Source organism: Heteronotia binoei, chromosome 20 (assembly GCF_032191835.1).
Source record: "Heteronotia binoei isolate CCM8104 ecotype False Entrance Well chromosome 20, APGP_CSIRO_Hbin_v1, whole genome shotgun sequence".
Classification (NCBI taxonomy): domain Eukaryota; kingdom Metazoa; phylum Chordata; class Lepidosauria; order Squamata; family Gekkonidae; genus Heteronotia; species Heteronotia binoei.
The window spans coordinates 13,001,776-13,009,703 of record NC_083242.1 but is presented as its reverse complement, the minus strand read 5'-3'; positions in this window follow the sequence as shown (position 1 = coordinate 13,009,703).

The following is a 7,928-nucleotide window of genomic DNA, read 5'->3' as shown; positions in this document are numbered from 1 at the left end:
CGTGGCGGGGGTCCGCAAGTTCCATGAATACCTGTATGGGCGGAGGTTCACCATAGCTACGGACCACAAGCCCCTCTTAGGTCTGCTGGCCCCCGACCGTCAAACCCCCCAAATACTGTCGCAGCGCGTGTTGAGGTGGAACCAATTCCTCAACTCCTACACTTACACACTGGTACACAGGGCCGGCAAGGCTATGGGTCACGCGGACGCACTCAGCCGCTTGCCGCTCCCTGAAACGGGTCCTGACCCCGCCCCCGCACACCAGGTCATGCTAATGGAGAGCCTCCCGGAGCCGCCCCTACACGCAGCGGAGGTTGCCAAGGCCACCCGAAAACACAAGACACTAGCACGGGTGCTCGACTGGGTGGTGAGGGGCTGGCCGGAGGGGAACATGGGGGAAGAATTCAAGCCATATAAGACCAGGAGGGAGGAACTAGCGGCCCACAAGGGGTGCCTGTTATGGGGAAGTAGGGTGGTGATTCCGCCCCCGCTGCAAAAGCGTGTCCTAGAGTCCTTACATGAGACCCATCCCGGCATCGTCCGAATGAAGGCCTTGGCCAGAAGCTACGTCTGGTGGCCGGGGATGGATGGGGAGATAGAGAGCTGGGTCCGACGGTGCCAAACGTGTCAAGAGTCACGGCCCGAGCCTCCCAGCGCCCCCGCCACTAGGTGGGAGTCAACCCGGAAACCATGGTCGAGACTCCACCTCGATTTCGCGGGGCCATTCCAGGGGCAGATCTTCATGATAATAGTGGACGCCTACACCAAGTGGTTGGAGGTCATCCCCGTAGGGTCCACCTCATCCGCCGCCGCAATCCGAGCGCTGCGCAGGGTCTTATGCACACACGGTATCCCGGACACCATAGTCTCTGACAACGGGACCGCGTTCACGTCCGCAGACTTCCAGGCATTCCTCCATAGATACCTGATTAGGCACATAAGATCTGCCCCCTTCCACCCAGCCACCAACGGCCAGGCGGAGCGGATGGTCCGCACCACAAAAGAAGCCCTGGGCCGAATTGTGCAGGGGGATTGGGACCACCGATTAGCGGCATTCCTTTTCGATAATAGGGTCACCCCCAACCCGGTCACAGGGGTAAGCCCGGCAGAGCTCCTAATGGGACGCAAGCTGACAACCCGACTGGACAGATTACACCCCGACCGAGCGTCAGACACCCGCGAGAGCCCCGAGGTTCGGGACGTAGTCAGGGGGTTCTTTGCGGGCGACCCAGTTTACACCCGGAACTATGCAAGGGGGCCCGATTGGGTGGCGGGCCGAGTGCTACGAGTGACGGGGTCCCGCCACTACGATATATCAACCGAGGGGGGCCAGGTATTACGGCGGCACATAGACCAGTTGCGCCGCCGCACGCTACCGGAGGAGCCGGCGGACACAGAAGAGGCGTGGTCCGGGGAGGAGCCAACCGAGAGCCGACCTGAGGACGAGGCCCCAACGCCCATCACGCCGAGGCAGGGAACACCCGAACGGTCCGAGCCCGAAAGACCCGCTGAGCCAGCTCCGCCAGCTCCGGCCACACCACGGGCCGCCAAAGCACCAACCGCGGAAGCAGCACCTCCCCCACCGGACCCCCCTAGGCGGTCCACCCGGGAGCGCCGACCTCCCGCGTATCTCAAGGACTATGTTCCTTAACTAGGGGGGGAGGGATGTAGTGTATCAGTAACAACATTCGCCCCGCGCGGAGGCTACTGGGCTGTCCCAGAAGCCTCCAGCGCAGAGCGCGGAATCACCCGCCAATCAACAGCTGCGGCGGGAAGTTCAACGGGTCAGGATTGGCCTGACCGACCCAGTAGGCTGTACCGGGAATTGTATATAAGCGGGGCCCAGCCCGCGTGCTCCCTCTCTTGCAACGTGCTCCTAATAAACCATGTTGCCCTACTCTCGTCTCCGCTTCGAGTACGTTACAGTGTCTCTGTATGATTTATTACCCTTGTTTGGTTTGTTCCCAGTCAGCCTTTGCTGAGGGCCAACAATAATGCTAAGCCACAGTCACAGAGCACGTCCAATTAAGTTAGTCAGTTCCTCCAATGCAGAGATGCCTTAGAGAATGCGTGCTTGAATTTCTGCAGAAGTTCCCTCAGAGATGTTCTCTCAAGAGCCATTCTCTCTGAGCTCTCTCAGCCCCACCGACCTCACACGGTGCCTGTTGTGGGGAGAGGAAGGGAAGGGGATTGTAAGCTGCTTTGAGACTCTGAGTGAAGGGCGGGGTATAAATCCAATCTCCACTTCTTCTCTTTGAGCTGTTGGTCATCTTTGGCCGTTCTAATATAGGCTGGTTGGCACAACCACAAAATGGCCGCCACAAAAGGCAAAGCCAATCACACAGAGGCAGTCCAAGTGCCAGACAGAAGGGTAATTTAACAAATACACTGGGAAAGAGGAGCGAGCAAGAGGGGTGGCAACTGTGACTGAAACAGCTTTTAAAAATCTGAGCACACCCCATTAGTTCTCCGGTAAGCACTTAGAAGCCCTGCCAGGCAGGAGCCCCGCCCACTCCTAAAAACCCTTGATGGGCACCAGGGAAGGGGTCAGTGGATGCTACGGCATCCACAGGCACCGTATTGGTGACACCCAGGGATTTTTTTGTAGAAAAAGTCCAGCAGGAGCTCATTTGCATATTAGGCCACATCCCCTGATGCCAAGCCAGCCGGAACTACATTCCTGTGCGTTCCTGCTCCGTTGGAGAAACGTCGACAGAGGGGTGACATGATAGAGGTTTACAAGATTACGCATGGGACAGAGAAGGTAGAGAAAGAAGTACTTTTCTCCCTTTCTCACAATACAAGAACTCATGGACATTCAATGAAATTGCTGAGCAGTCGGGTTAGAACAGATAAAAGGAAGTCCTTCACCCAAAGGGTGATTAATGCATGGAATTCACTGCCACAGGAGGTGGTGGCGGCTGCCAGCATAGACAGCTTCAAGAGAGGATTGGATTAATATCTGGAGCAGAGGTCCATCAGTGGCTATTAGCCACAGAGTATAGACGGAACTCTCTGTCTGGGGCAAGTGATGCTCTGTATTCTTGGTGTTTTGGGGGAGGGGCAAAAGTGGGAGGACTTCAAGTGTCCCCTGGGCTCTCTGATGGACCTCCTGATGACGCCTGGTTTTTGGGTCACTGTGTGACACAGAGTGTTGGACTGGATGGGCCACTGGCCTGATCCAACATGGCTTCTCTTACGTTCTTATGTTCTTTAAAGAAAGCCCTGGTGACACCTAGTCCATCATCCTGACTGCAACACCGCACAGGCTTTCTTGGGGTTTTTTTTTCAGTAAAGAGGCATTTGTGGATCAGCAAGTCATGTGAAGCAGGTTCTTCTAAGGAGGATAATGCTTAGGAAAGGTCCCCTGTGCAAGTACCAGTTGTTTCCCACTCTGGGGTGGCGTTGCTTTCACAATGTTTTCACGGCAGACCTTTTTACGGGGTGGTTTGCCATTGCCTTTCCCGGTCATTACACTTTCCCCCCAGCAAGCTGGGTACTCATTTGACTGACCTCGGAAGGATGGAAGGCTGAGTCAACCTCAAGCCGGCTACCTGAACCAGCTTCCGCTGGAATCGAACTCAGGTCATGAGCAGAGGGCTCCGACTGCAGTACTGCAGCTTTACCACTCTGGGCCACGGGGCTCTTACCCTATGCTAAAATGACATCTTATGGAGTACAAGGGTGAAGTGAGTCTACAATTTTAATTGAGGGGAAAAAAGCAAGATTAAAATATCAGATGCCTGGAAAAAGCCTGGGTTAGGACTACTAAAAATAGCACATTCTGAAAATGTTGTGCCTAGAAATATATAGATATGTATTTCTATTAGTCATGCTCCCATCCAAATCTCTAAGGGACACGGCTGCCAAATTATGACTGCTTTGGTTTCACATGTCAAAACAATTTAAATCTTCAATCTGTGAGTGCATCCAGGAAAAGGAAAGGGGGGGGAAAAAGGCAAGAGTGACACTTCTAATCCGAGACACCCAAAGTGCTGCTGTCAGAATGTCTTCTGGGGCCTTCTGAAAAAGGGAGAGCTGCGGACAGCCTGGAGAGGCCATGGCTTTTTTCCACTTAGATGTTTTATTAACAGCTGCTTATGAAGAATACAGATTTGTCCCTGACCTGGGTAGCCCAGACAAGCCCGATCTTGTCAGATCTCAGGAGCAAAGCAGGGTTGACTGCGGTTAGTACTTGGATGGCAGATCTCCTTGGAATACCAGTCGAGAGCACAGGGGCAGGCTCTATTCAGGCACCTCTCTGAATATCCTCCAGGCCCCTAGTAGGGGTCAGTCACCAGAGGTCAGCAAGACTTCCAGGTGCAAACTCACGCACACGCACACTCACACATGCACAAAATACAACAATACCACCACCAGCACCCCAAAAAAACCCAGATCCATCAGGCAGAAGGGCTGCTCATGCACTGCAAGCCAAGTGGAAAACCCAGTCCAGCTAGATTGCAAAGTGGTCTGAAGCTGGAAGGATGATATCTTTATTAATCAAGATGGCTAGCCATGTTAGTCTGTCTGTACCAAGCCCCATGACACAGAGTGGTAAGGCTACAGTACTGCAGTCCAAGCTCAGCTCACAACCTGAGTTCAGTCCCAGCGGAAGCTGGATTCAGGTAGCCGGCTCAAGGCTGACTCAGCCTTCTATCCTTCTGAGGTCGGTAAAATAAGTACCCAGGTATCACACACTCCAGACCAGGTGTGGCCCAAACTGTGACTCAGGAGCCACATGTGGCTCTTCCACACATATTGTGTGGCTCTCGAACCAGTTGACAGCTTGGAGAATGCATTTAAAGTTAAAGTTGCTTTATTTCAACCTCTCCTTCCCTCCCCCATCTATTTTCCTTCCTTCCTCCCTTCATTCCCTCCCTCCCTCAAATATCAGATTTCATGTCTTGCAGCTCTCAAACATCGGACATTTATTCTATGTGGCTCTTACATTAAGCCAGTTTGGCCACCCCTGCTCCAGACCACTCCTGATGTGAAGTGGAAGACTGCAGGTTCTTGCAAGGAAGACGATTCAGTGGCAGATCTGGCATCTGGAGCCAGCTCCTATGTATGCACATTTCTAGGGAGAGGAAGCACGCCTGGCCTGGCCCAACAGGAAGACTCTCCCAGAAGAAATTTAGCATGCTTGAAAAAAACAGGTTACTCACCTGTAATTGATGATCTTCGAGTGGTCATCTGTGCAGTCACACACATGGGTTTTCCCGTCAGGACGAACCCTACCTCGGAGATTTTAAAAGCTAGCCTAGGCGTTATTTTTGGCGCGCACTCCCTTCCGTCCTGGGGAGCAGGCATCCACTGCGCATGCCTGGAACGGGAGGGAGGCGCCCCACCCAGCCAGTTTCTTTCCCCGCCGCCGACATAGTAGATGAGCGGTTGCAGAGTACCAGTGGCCAGCAGCGGGGATGGTTGGGCGGGCGTGTGTGACTGCACAGATGACCACTCGAAGATCATCAATTACAGGTGAGTAACCTGTTTATCTTCTTCGTGGTCTCTGTGCAGTCCCACACATGGGTGACTGATAAGCTGAACTGCACGGTGGTGGGTGCTGGCACTAGAGTAGGAGAGAAAAATTAATGCAATGTTAATGCAAATCAGTCAAGCAAGTATTGGACTCCAAGGTAAGTTGGTACTTACCGGATCCAGATCGTATCTTAGTCGAAGATAGAGCGGAGTACTGCCTGTCCAAAGGAGGCATCTTGCCTAGCACGAACGTCCAGAGCGTAGTGCATAGCAAAGGTCGAGGTGGAAGACCAGGCGGCGGCAGCGCAGACGTCTTCCATGGAGACCCCTCTGGCTAAGGCAGATGATGTTGACAAAGCTCTTGTAGAGTGAGCTCGTAGTGTAGTTGGAACCGGCTGCTTTGCTAGTCTGTAACACAGCTTTATAGCAGCAACCAACCATTTCGAAAGTCTCTGCGTAGATATCTTTTGTCCCTTATTGTGCCGTCCATAGGCCACAAAGAGTCTGGAGTCCTTCCTGAATGATGCTGTTCTATCTATGTAATAGGCGAGTGCCCGTCTAACATCTAGGCAGTGTAGGGCTTCTTGGCCCTTATCCGTAGGACGTTGAAAGAAAGCGGGTAGAGTTGTGATCCTGTGGAGGTGAAACGTGGATACTACCTTAGGCAAGAAGGTAGGATCTGGTCGTAACACTACCCTATCGTGATGAAAAATGGTGTAAGGCGTGTCTGCTCTAAACGCACAAATATCGCTGGCTCTTTTAGCGGAGGTAAGTGCGACTAGCAGCGCCGTTTTCCACGAGAGGAAATGCAAAGGGATTGAAGCCATGGGTTCAAAAGGTGGTTTCATTAGCTGGCTTAATACTAGAGATAAACTCCAACTGGGGTACAGTTGTCGTGATGGTGGATGCAGGTGTAAAATTCCTTTCAAGAAGGATTTCGCAGCGGGGTGTGAGAATACAGACCGTCCTTGTATGTGAGGGTGAAAAGCTGAGATTGCTGCCAGGTGCACCTTTAAAGACGAATGAGTTAGCCCCTTTTCAGATAATGACAATGTATAGGCCAAGATTTGAGGCATAGAGGCAGACAAAGGTTTAAAGTTATGCTTGGTTGCGTAGATGGAAAATCTTTTCCATTTCATGGAATATGACTTTCTCGTTGATGGTTTTCGTGCATTTAATAGGACGTTTCTCACTCCCTCAGGGAATTCTGAGAAAGTATCCTCCAAGCTGTCAAGCGGAGTCTGTCCGGGTCGTGATGAAGAACCCTGCCGTTCTGTTGCGAGAGGAGATTCTTGGCCCGGGGGAAGTGATGGTAAGTATTGTCCGATAGGAAAAGGAGCGTTGTGAACCATGGTTGGCGAGGCCACCACGGTGTGATTAGAATACAATTTGTATTGTCCAGTTGAATTTTCTGTATTGATCGTGTTATCAGTGGAAACGGTGGGAAGAGGAAATGTAATGGACCTGTCCATCTCTGAATGAAGGCATCCCCTGCAGATTGTGGTGAGGGCGGACCTCTCATAAAGAAGAGAGCACATTGTGCATTGTCTGGTGCAGCAAACACATCTATTGATGGTGTTCCGAATTTCTGGAACACTGGTAGGAGGTATTGCCTGTGGAGTGACCACTCGTGGTCGTTGATGAGATACCTGCTCAATGTGTCCGCTTGTGTGTTCTGGGCACCGGGGAGATGTACTGCAGTGAGATGGATCTGATGCGCGATACTCCAGTGCCAGAGGTGCATTGCTCGCTTGCAAAGACGGGTAGATGCAGTCCCTCCTTGCCTGTTTATATAGAACACAGTCGCCACGTTGTCGGACGCTATTTGAACGTGACGGCCGTGAAGAGTTGGCAGGAATGATTTCAGAGCTCTGTGGACGGCTAAGAGCTCCAGGCAGTTGATATGGAGCGACTGTTCGTATGGCGTCCATTGCCCCTGGACTGAGAGGGTGTTTAGATGGGCTCCCCAGCCCCACCTTGATGCATCTGTTGTGACTACCGCTGACGGGCTTGGTCTTAAGAATGGCATGCCTGTCAGCAAATGATTTCGAACTGTCCACCATCCCAGAGAGGGAAGGATGTTGTTTGGGACAGTTAGGAGGGTTTGTTGAGATTGGTGTTGGGGACGATATGCACGAACAAACCAGATTTGTAGGGGCCTCATACGGAGTCTTGCATGTGGTAGGACCGCCGTTGTCGCTGCCATGAGTCCTAACATGCGTTGAATGGTGAAAGCTGTCTGTTTTGGCTGTTGCATTATTTCTGTGGCTAGTGTGTGAATAGAGGCTATTCTGTCTGTTGGGAGGTACGCCCTGTGGTCCGTGGTGCAGAGGCGAGCCCCTATGAATTGAATGTCCTGTGAGGGGATTAAATTCGATTTTTGCTGGTTGACTTGGAGACCCAGGTCTGCTAAGAGTGCAAGGGTTATAGCAATGTCTTTTTCCAGT